Source organism: Delphinapterus leucas, chromosome 9, assembly GCF_059928025.1.
Source record: "Delphinapterus leucas isolate spDelLeu-1000000601 "Yukka" chromosome 9, BTC_Dleu_Yukka2, whole genome shotgun sequence".
NCBI classification, from domain to species: Eukaryota; Metazoa; Chordata; class Mammalia; order Artiodactyla; family Monodontidae; genus Delphinapterus; species Delphinapterus leucas.
Window position 1 is genome coordinate 85,383,268 of NC_143137.1, and position 11,263 is coordinate 85,394,530.

General features: G+C 40.6%; 1 long non-coding RNA gene across 1 annotated transcript in view; it reads left to right on the forward strand.

Moving 5' to 3' along the window:
• LOC149748445 (uncharacterized) overlaps positions 1 to 10,678 on the forward strand; it is a 45,945-nt gene extending 35,267 nt beyond the window's left edge. The window contains exon 3 of the long non-coding RNA XR_016394373.1: positions 9,088 to 10,678. This is a non-coding gene — a long non-coding RNA (uncharacterized LOC149748445). The remainder of the gene's footprint in view (positions 1 to 9,087) is intronic.
• The last annotated feature ends 585 nt before the right edge of the window (positions 10,679 to 11,263 follow it).

Below are 11,263 nucleotides of genomic sequence, written 5' to 3' on the forward strand. Positions count from 1 at the left end.
GTAGGCATTCCAACCACAGGGAACATTGCAAAAGCACAGAAGCCTGAAATGCAAGATAAATCCTGAAAGTGGCCTGGAATCACTGGAATTTAGGGTACAAAGATTAAGCATAACTTCCTTTCACCAGTTGGCTGGCTCTCTAGCAGCTGCCTGTCACATTCTCCTCTTAGTTTCACTCCAGCTTCTGCTCCCAATACAACAGAGCTCTTTTTCTCACTCAGCATCTCTGGTCATTGAGGGTAATTTCTGAGCTAGTTTATGAGCATCAGACTCCTTTCATGAAAGGGGGACACACCTTGTGCCTCTGTGTATATTATTCTCTTTAACAGAACCAGTCCTACCCAGTCTCATTACTCCCCCTATTTATTGGGGTTTATTCCCAAAGACTTTTGACTGTTTTCAAGTCAAGTCTACCCTTGAAGAGTAAAGATTTGTCATCACTTGGGCTAATTAAGGAATACATTGCAAATCCTGAAAATAATCCTGAGAAGTATTCCAAAATACTTCTAAAAAGTATTTAGAAATGCTAGCATTTAGCATCATTATAGCCTTTTAAGATGATTCTTTGAAGAAAGTAATCCTGTGGATGTGCAAATTCCTATGCATTTAAAAATAGCCAGGTATTGTTAACTTTTAGGTATCATAAAGGTATTGTGGTTGTGTGTTTTAAAAAGTCATTTTGGGGAGATATGCCCTGAAATAATATGGTAAAACAGAGTGGAATTTGCTTTAAAATAATCCAGTGGTGGGAGGGGAGGGTAGTGTGGGGAGTATAGATTAAATAATATTAGTGGATAGACATCTGAGGTCCATTGTAATAATCCATTTTTACATGTGTTTGAAACTTTCAACAATAAAAAGTAAAAGAAAGTCACCTTACATTGTAGTCACACTTTGTCTTGTATTTATCGGCTGGAAAGGAATAAACATTTTCACAAACATCAAGGTATGTGGTACACTTTGTCACCAGTTCCTTACCACCCCCCACCTAAGTGTAGAGAACCTGAGTTCTCTATAAGTACCTCTGATACCTTTTACTATAAAGATTTTTAATATATATTCATATATAAATAATCTTTTATTAATTCCAAAGACAGCTAAGTAGGCAACTAAACGTATACTGCAAATCAAACAAATTAATGTACCCTAAAAATTTGACCTTTTACCCCAAAGAGTGTATTACTTCTTATTTTAGCTTGTCATTGTTTTTTTAATTTTACAGCACAACTGCACTGTGAACACTAATGAATAAATATTATCAAATGCAAAAGTAGAGATATTTTCCCCTCTCTTATAATGTATCAAGTTATATTGATTTATTTGCCCTCTTTATAGTGTCCTCCTCCACCTATTTTATTATTTATTTATTTATTTTTTTTGCGGTACGCGAGCCTCTCACTGTTGTGGCCTCTCCCGTTGCGGAGCACAGGCTCCCGACGCGCAGGCTCAGCGGCCATGGCACACGGGCCCAGCCGCTCCGCGGCATGTGGGATCTTCCCGGACCGGGGCACGAACCCGTGTCCCCTGCATCAGCAGGCGGACTCTCAACCACTGCGCCACCAGGGAAGCCCGCCCCACCTATTTTAATAAAATTATTTAAGAACTCCAGGACGGGGCTCCAGTGCACGTTAATGACCGACAGGCCACTGCTGGAGGAAGTTTTCATTTGGCTGTGGAATGGCAGGACCGAGAACAGTAAACCACCTCTCTGCTCCTGCCCACCCTCTTCTTTAGAAGTGTATTTCCTCAAGTTATAAAATGCACTGTTGATTAAACAACAGCTTCTTATGCAAAAGAAACCCTACATTTTGGGTAAAATTTTAGAAATAACTGCAAAAATCTCCCTCAGTTCTAGAAACGGTGACATTACACATATATTTACCACTTGTCAAGTCACTTAATAGTGAGCTCTTTTAAAATACATGTTTAAGTGATTAGTCACTCTCAACTTAAAAAATTTTTTCAAATTGTGAATATTTTATGCCAATAAGGAGATACTACTTAGGCAAGTTGTGCTGTTTGGGGGTAGCAGTCTTCAAACTGTACCTATACCTATACTATGGTACAGGTACTTTACAAGAGATACGAAGGCCAAAAACAGTTTTAAGGGAATTAGGATTCTGGATATTTAGTTTCTCTTTGCACTCCTTAAAAGTGATCTGAAAAAATAATTTCTGGAGAGAGGACCAAAATGGCAACCTGAGAGGCTCCTGAGCTACCCTTCTCCCATGGACGCACAGAAAGTACAGCTGCATATGGAGCAATTCCCACTGAAAGAGATCCAGAAACTAGCCAAGCAACTCCTACACATTTGACAAATAAGAAAATTCCCACATCAAAACAGGCAGGAGAGACTGAGACATTCTCTCACCATAAACCTCGCCCCTGGCACAGAGCCATACAATAAGGACTAATCCGCTGACTGCCAGCTTTTCCCTGAGGAGTGAAAGGTTTGGACCCCACATTCAGCACCCCAGCTTTTAGCACTTCCATTTGACTAGCTCCCAAAACACCTGGCTCTGAAAGCCAATGGGGCTTGCATCCACAGGACCCACAAGACCATAGCAAACAAAGATAATATTAATAAATGGTGTTGGAAAACTGGACCTTTATCTTATATCATACACAAAAATCAACTCAAAGTGGATTAAAGACTTAAATATAAGACCTGATTCTTCAAAATTTCTAGAGGAAATCATAAGGGGGTAAGCTCTTTGACATTGGTCTTGACAGTGATTTTTTGGAATTAACCCCAAAAGTAAAGGCAACAAAAGCAAAAATAAAGAAATGAGACTACATCAAACTAAAAAGCTGCACAGCAAAGGAAACCATCAATAAGATGAAAAGGCAATCTATGGAGTGGGTTATTTCACTTAGCATAATGCCCTCCAGCTTCACCCAAGTTGTTGCAAATGATGCGATTTCCTTCCTTCTTAAGGCTGAATAATATTCCATTATATATATACTACCACATTTTCTGTATGCCTTCACTTGAGGACAGGAATAGGAGAAAATATTTGCAAACCACATATTTATAAGGGGTTAATATGCACAATATACACGGAAATCATCCAGCCCAATAGCAAAAAAGGAAATAACTGAATTAAAAAATAGGCAAAGGATCTGAATAGACATTTTTCCAAGGAAGACATACAAATGGCCAAAAGGTGCATGAAAAGGTGATCAGCAGGTAAATGCAAATCAAAACCATGATAAGAGGGGCTTCCCTGTTGGCACAGTGGTTAAGAATCCACCTGCCAATGCAGGGGACACGGGTTCGAGCCCTGGTTTGGGAAGATCCCACATGCCATGGAGCAACTAAGCCCGTGCACCACAACTACTGAGCCTGCATGCCACAACTACTGAAGCCTGCCCATCTAGAGCCCACGCTCTGCAACAAGAGAAGCTACCGCAACGAAGAGTAGCCCCCGCTCGCTGCAACTAGAGAAAGCCTGCGTGCAGCAACGAAGACCCAACGCAGCCAAAACAAAAAAGAACAACATGATAAGATATCACCTCACATCTTTTAGAATGGCTGTCCTCTAAAAGACCAGAGATAGGAAGTATTGTCAAGGGTGTGGAGAGAAGGGAACCTTTGTGCACTGCTGGTGGAAATGTAAATTGGTGCAGCCACTATGGAAAACAGTATGGAGATTCCTCAAAAAATGAAAAATAAAACTATCATATGATCCAGTAATCCCACTTTTGGGTGCATATCTGGAGGAAACTAAATCACTATCTTGAAGAGACATCTGTACTCCTATGTTCATAGCAGCATTATTCACAATAGCCAAGGTGTAGAAACAACCTAAGTGCCTGTCCTCAGGTGAAGGGATAAAGAAAATGTGGTAGTATATATATAAAATGGAATATTATTCAGCCTTAAGAAGGAAGGAAATCCCATCATTTGCAACAACTTGGGTGAAGCTGGAGGGCATTATGCTAAGTGAAATAACCCAGACAGAGAAAGACAGATACTGCATGGTATCACGATATGTGGAATCTGGAAAAAAAAAAAAAAAAAGTCAAACTCACAGAAACACAGAGTAGGAAAGTAGTTTCCTTGTGTGGGGTGGGGTGCAGCGAGGGAAATAGGGAGAGATTGGTAACGGGATACAAAAACAGATGAATAAAGTCTGAGGATCTAATGTATAGCATGACTCTTGTTGATAACGCTGTATTGTATAACTGAAATTTGCTAAGAGAGTAGAACTTAAATGTTCTCACCAAAAAAAAAAAGGTAAATATGTGCAGTGCTTGATATGTTAATTAACTCAACGGGACAAATCCTTTTATGGTGTATGCATATATCAAATCATCACATTATACACTTTAGATATCTTACGATTTTGTCAATTATACATCAGTAAAGCTGAAAAATATTTTTTTAGCTGATCTGCCTGAGGATACAACATTTCCACCTCTTCTTTCACACACCCCTTCCCCACTATCTCATATTTTAAAGAAGAAAGGTCTTCTCTCACCCTAATCTTTCCATTGTGTATTACCCTACAGTAGAAAAACCTCTGTAACCCACTGGTGTAATACAGTATAGGTATTGGTATTGGTGTTGAGAAGGGAGTCCCACTAAAGAATGAATAATAAATCCTTTTGCAATTATATGGCTTCCTAGTTTGCTTTTAGAAAAATCACAGGAAGATCTACAATCAAGTTGTCAATTGATAGATCATTAAAAACAAATTTTTGGTGCTAGGTTTCCCCTGATTTTTGGCATATGTTTCTGACAGAGTGCAAAGAATTGAGGGCATTGCTGTAACAAACTTCCCTCTATTCCTACCTATTTATTTACATGAACAAATTTTTCTCAACATCTGCATTAATAATAAAACACAAAAAGTTGTGGAGATAATACTGGGGTTGAACCCTATCTCAATTTAGTCATAAGTAATAAGTAATTATGGCTAAATCGATACCTGACCTAATTTTAGCAAAAATTAGATACTTGACCTAACTTTAGCAAAGCTAGCCAGTCCTCATCCAGCTCATTAAAAGATATATTTAAAATAAAATTTTGGTTTTTCTGTTTAATAATTACTTATCAAAATTTATAATATATTTATATGGTTTTTATCAGTACTATACTAATATTAATAAACTGATAACTCAATCTAGAATAATTTTTAAACACAGCTTCATGGTCACTGATATAAAAAATATAATTTCAACATTTATGCCTTTCGTTGTGATAATTAGACAATTGACAAAAGACAATAATAAAAATATGTCATATTAGGATGAAATGTTTTGATAGAAGCAGAATGGAAATAAATTCAAGTTCAAGGAGAAAAAGGAAAGATGCCAAATTTCATAATTAAAGAACAGCTTGTTCATATATTTTTTAAAAAATAGACGATGTGGTATTTAGATACTATTGGATATATTTTTTAAAGTACTGTAATTTTTTTTTTAGAGACAATATTTACAATACACCGGAAGTTACATCCTTTGCAACTGATTTAGCTTGGGATGAAAAGTTTTAGATGTCAACTTCATAATGTGCAAGAGGATACAAAACTTTACAGATTTTTTTGGAAATGTTTGCAAGTAAAAAGTTTGAAGACCACTATTTTAGGAAACTCAGTCAGAGGTCAGTGTGTAGAATGGATAGAAGGGGGAAAAATTGGGCAGGACACTAGTTAGGGGACAATTGATTTTTTCCAGACGTAAGGAATTTGAACTGTATTAAGTTTATAGTCATGGAAATGAAGACAAACAGACTGAAACCAAAGCTACTAAGAAATAAGAATTATTAGTGTCAATCCCTACTTCATTTCATCTTAAGTTTTAAATACGGTCAAAACTGAATTTCCCAGTGTTTTCCACCTTTAGCTTCTATCCGACTTGGTCCTGAGCTCCTTCCTGTCTTCCATCCCTCCCTCCCTCCCTCCCTTCCTTCTCTCCTCCCTTCCTTTCTTCCTTCCCCCACTATTCATCAGACACTCTGCAAAGTGCTGGGACTTCTGAAACAGTTAAAATCAGGTCCCTTCCCTATAGTAAGGAAGCTTACAGCTGAGCATGGCGGTGAGAGAGATATCATATATGGCTCACACAGCTCCATCTCCCTCCCATTTGTAACACGATAGAGGAGAGGAAGCTGAAGCCTCCATTTCCCAGACTTCCTCAGATTCCATGTGTGGCCCAGCCTCTGCCCAAGCAGACATATGAATGTCATATTTGGAAGACGGAAGTGAGACAGAGGTGTCACACCTGCTGCTTCCACTAGCAAGCAGGGACGTTGAGGATCTGGTTTTTCTATGGCAGTGTAGCAGAGGCCCCAGCGTCTGATACCTACTTTTGTGTGTGCTGGGGACATCCACTTTGATGGCATGGATCTGGACTGAGGCAGTGTGCCTGGAACCAGCAGTTGAGACTCCCATTTCCTTATTCCCCAGCTTTCTGATCATTCCCCAGTTTTCTGACCATGACACAGGCAATAGCTACCTTGGTTGGCATGTCTGACAGTCATTCCTGGAAGCTCAGACTGGAGCTTGTTTCCCCAGACTTTCTAACAATTTTGTAAGCACCTGATTTGTTATATTAAGTCCCTTTAAGTTTAAATGAGCTAGAATGGCTTTTATTAGCAGCCAAATTCTGGCTGACACAAATGAAGCCCATCGTTGCTCCCAGCCTCCTACCAGTCTCTTGTATTGTTCCCTAGGTCTCTTTGTGGTCAAACAGAGCTGTTATCCTACAGGTCAATGATAACCCTGGAATGGGTACATTGTTATGTGAGTTGCCACTGTTCCTCTCCTGTGTATTTTAATTCTCAGAACTAGTCTCTGACAGGACTTGTTGTTGATGCTCTTTGTGGTGAACTAGAGTCTCTCCTGCCCTATCCCGGTGAAGGCTATTCATGAACAGATCTAAAAGGCGACTTCAGAAGTATTGAACTCTTACAGACTGTTTACTCTATTTCTCTGCCTCTATGTTCCATCCACCTGCTTGGGACTCCTTTACTTCCTCTTGTGCCCTTTGGACAGGATGCCTTACTCACCTAGCTGCTCCTCCACAGTGTGTCTTTCTGTAATTGGGTCATTTCTTTTAGAGCACTGATTCTGTTTAGTTGACCTAAGAAGTTCCCTGGAGAGCTAATTTAAAATGCAGATTCCCCAACCCAACCCTGATTCAGTAGGTCTGAGGTGTGTCTGGTAGTCCGCATTTTTTTTTAAAAAAAGGAACCTTTTTCAAAAATGTATTTATTTATTTATTTTATTTATTTTATTTATTTTTGGCTGCGTTGGGTCTTCATTGCTATGTGTGGACTTTCTCTAGTTGCGGCGAGTGGGGGCTACTCTTCATTGTGGTGCGCAGGCTTCTCATTGTGGTGGCTTCTCTTGTTGTGGAGCACGGGCTCTAGGGTGGACGGGCTTCAGTAATTGTGGCTCACGGGCTTAGTTGCTCTGCGACATGTGGGATCTTCCCAGACCAGGGCTCGAACCCGTGTCTCCTGCATTGGCAGGCGGATTCTTAACCACTGCACCACCAGGGAAGCCCCGCAGGGGCTACTCTTCGTTGCGGTGTGCGGGCTTCTCATTGCGGTGGCTTCTCTTGTTGCAGTTGCAGAGCACGGACTCCAGTAGTTGTGGCACGTGGGTTCAGAAGTTGTGGCTCGTGGGCTCTAGAGTGCAGGCTCAGTAGTTGTGGCGCATGGGCTTAGTTGTTCCGCGGCATGTGGGATCTTCCTGGACCAGGGCTCAAACCCGTGTCCCCTGCATTGGCAAGCTGATTCTTAACCACTGTGTCACCAGGGAAGCCCGTGGCAGTCTGCATTTTAAACAAATGCAACAGGGCTCTCTGACCCACCCTGGCCTTGTATTACACCTTGACAGCTCTCTGATGGGGTTAGGACAGAGAGTAGGTCCTAGCTCCTTCCCTCCTCCCTGTACTGTGGAGGGGAGGAAAGAGAGAGGTTAAAGGTAGCCCCTAGGTTGTAAATTTAGATGAGTAGGATTATGATTGGAGCACTGGTTCAAACAGCGAAATTAGGAAGGGAAGCCAGTTTGTGGAGGAACTAATGAGTTCCATTTGAGACATGTTGGTGTTGACATCCAAGTGAAGATGATATATTGTTGGCAGCTTGTCATGGATTGATGACTCAGGTCTTGAGGTTAATTAGTGAGATGGATTCTCTGTTGAATGGACTTCAGAGAATTGCTGCTGTAGCTAAATTATTTCTTTAATGTGGTGCAACCATGATTGTCCTGAAGATGACATACATCTACTGGTGTCATTCCCAATATGACATGGAGTCAGACGTATTTTGTGTTTTCTATTGGGTTGTATAATAGGAAAAGTGAGAAGATTCATGGTGTGATAATCAGTGTTCTATGTAGCTTAGGAGATGCCTAAGGCCCACCTCTTTCCCTTAGAGCTCTCCTCCTCTCCCTCAATTCTTTCTCCCCAGGCGACTGACAAACATACCTCTATTATGTAAACTGGGGAAGGAAAAATTATGTAGGATAATTGTAAGAGAAGGGAATAAAACCTCAAACTACAAGTATTATTGTAAATGTTTCAATTGGCCACAAAGTAGGTAGGATGAAATAATACTTTTCCTACAGATGTCTCACAGGTCTTTGTCTGGGCTTCATCCAACCTATTGTAGAAATTCTGTTTCGTCTCTAGGACTGAAACCCATTGTTTAAAAGTGACTTTCAAGCTCTCTTTTCAAGTGAAATCTTACGCAGAAATAATATTTCAGAAGTGTAACTGTACTTGATCGAGTTCAAATATATACCATTTATTCATTCTAAAGTTGTTGCCTAGGTTTCATGAGAACGGTGAGGTTATTTTGATGGAGAGAAAATTTTTAAACTAGGATATATGGATGATGGTTGTATGTGAGCAAACAAATTTCTTTCCAACTGTATATTGATAAAATCCTGATTCATTCAGAAAAGTAGTTGCAAATGGAACTTAAAAAAACCCAGCATGTTTTGCAATTGTAGGATACTATAGATAAACAGATATGGTACCAGAATCCTAATTCTGAACTCTACCCTAAAATGATATGACTTTGACAGTGGGTCAGTCGTAAATATTCATTGAACACTTTGTATGTTCTAGATACTGCGACTGCATTAGAAAAAACAGACACATGGAATTTATAACCTAACCAGGAGGATAGACACTAAACAAATAATTGTAAGTAATTATAAGTGCATAAATTGCAAGGTGAAAGAAATTCTAAGTATACTGGGAATGTATGACAGGAGACCTAACCTTGTATAAAAGTGGGCAGAGATGTTCTTCCTAAGGAAATCATGTTTAAATTGAGACATGAGGGCTTCCCTGGTGGCGCAGTGGTTGAGGGTCCACCTGCCGATGCAGGGGACGTGGGTTCGTGCCCCGGTCCGGGAAGATCCCACATGCCGCGGAGCAGCTGGGCCCATGAGCCGTGGCCGCTGGGCCTGCGCGTCCAGAGCCTGTGCTTCGCAAAGGGAGAGGCCACAGCAGTGAGAGCCCTGCGTACCACAAAAAAAAAAAAAAAAAAAAAATTGAAACATGAAAGGTGAATAGGCAAAGGGAAGAGCAGTAGAAGTATTCCAGGTAGATGGGCCACTATGTGCAAAGGCCCAAAGGTGGGAGAATCATGGTTTACTTGAGAAACTAAAAGTCAGCATGGCTCTTCCCCAACAAAGCTAGAGAGACTAGTGAGCTGTTCACAGAGGCTGAAGAGTACAAGACTTTCTAGCCAATGCAATGCAATGGGGTAATTTATAAAGAATTAATGTGTTTTTAATGCCAGTACTGTATTAACCTTCAACCCTCCACCACTTGGGCTGTAGGCAAAGAGGTATTCCCCTAAGATGTGAAGAGAGTACCACAAAGAAAACCAATAACAGAAACTTCAAATTTTTGACTTTTAGGTCTAAACCAAAAAAAAAGAGGCCAGGAATTAGAAAATTTGGGGCACTGTAGTTGCTGGGTAAGGATAGAGTACAGGGCCTGCATAAGGTGCCAAAGAGAAGGGCCTGGCACAGCCTCACAGATAAACATGATCCCTAGTGGGCCGGTGGGAACAGCCAGATGCTTTCCCACATGGCCAGAAATTGACACATAAGAACAGACTGACCGTGAGGGTGCTGGCGAGGCAATGCAAGCACTGAGGGAGCAAGTGTCTAGAGGAGGAAAGACAAGGGATCAGTATACTGGGGTGGGGTTGGAGTCCATCAGTTAATATCTCTTATATCATCCTGACATATCTCTGTTAAGTATTTGGGCATTATTTGAACGACAACAGAAAGCCACTGAAGGATTTTAAATAAAAACCTGACTTGATGATACCCCTCTCTAACTGGGTAAAGAAAGTGGTTTGAAGGAGGTGAGACTCTTCTAGAAGGATGTTGCAGTAGCCTAGGCAAGAGATGTTGGTAGTCTGTACAAGGATGGTAGCAGTGAGGATAAAAGGAAAGGGACAGTTTACAGACATCTGTTTTAGTTGGCTCAGGCTACCATAATAAAATATATAATAAATACTGGGTGGCTTAAACAATAGGAACTTATTTTCTCACAGTTGTGGAGGCTGGAAGTCCCAGATCAAGGTCCACCAGGTTGGTTTCTGGTGAGAGTGCTCTTCCTGGCTTTCAGATGGCCACCTTCTCACTGTGTACTCACATGGAAGAGAGAGATCTCTATTTTCTCTCTCTCTCTCTCTCTCTCTGTCTGTCTGTCTCTTCCTCCTCTTATAAAACCACAGTCTTAGGTAGAAGAGAGTGGGAGGAGTCAAAGATGACACTTGGGTTTCTTGAGTAGAAGTGATAGTGCTGTTTATGGAGATTGGGATCACTGGAGGTAGAGAATATTTGGGGAAGAAATATCTGAACCGAATGTTAAACGTGTTTATTTTGAAGTATCTATGAGATATCAGAAAGCAAATGCCAAGTGAGTTGTTTTGTTGGTTTGGAATTCAGAAAAGACATCTGAGGTACAGGTGTCATTTTAGGTCTCATCCCTCTACACATGGTCAGTAAGCAATGGGAGTGGGTGAGAGCCCATATGGCGGTGGTTCTCGATCTTAAATGTGCATCAGAATCGCTTGGATAGCTTGTTGAGACACAGATCACTTTGCCCCACCCCCAGGTTTCTGGTACCACTGTGCTTGCAGAAGCATATGAACATTTTAAGGCTTTTGAAATTTTGACTTTCAAGAGAGCGCCTAGCAATTTACATTTTTATCAGCTGAGTATGAGAAAGCCCATCCCACTGTACCCTTTATTGCATTCAATATTGTAATTTTTAA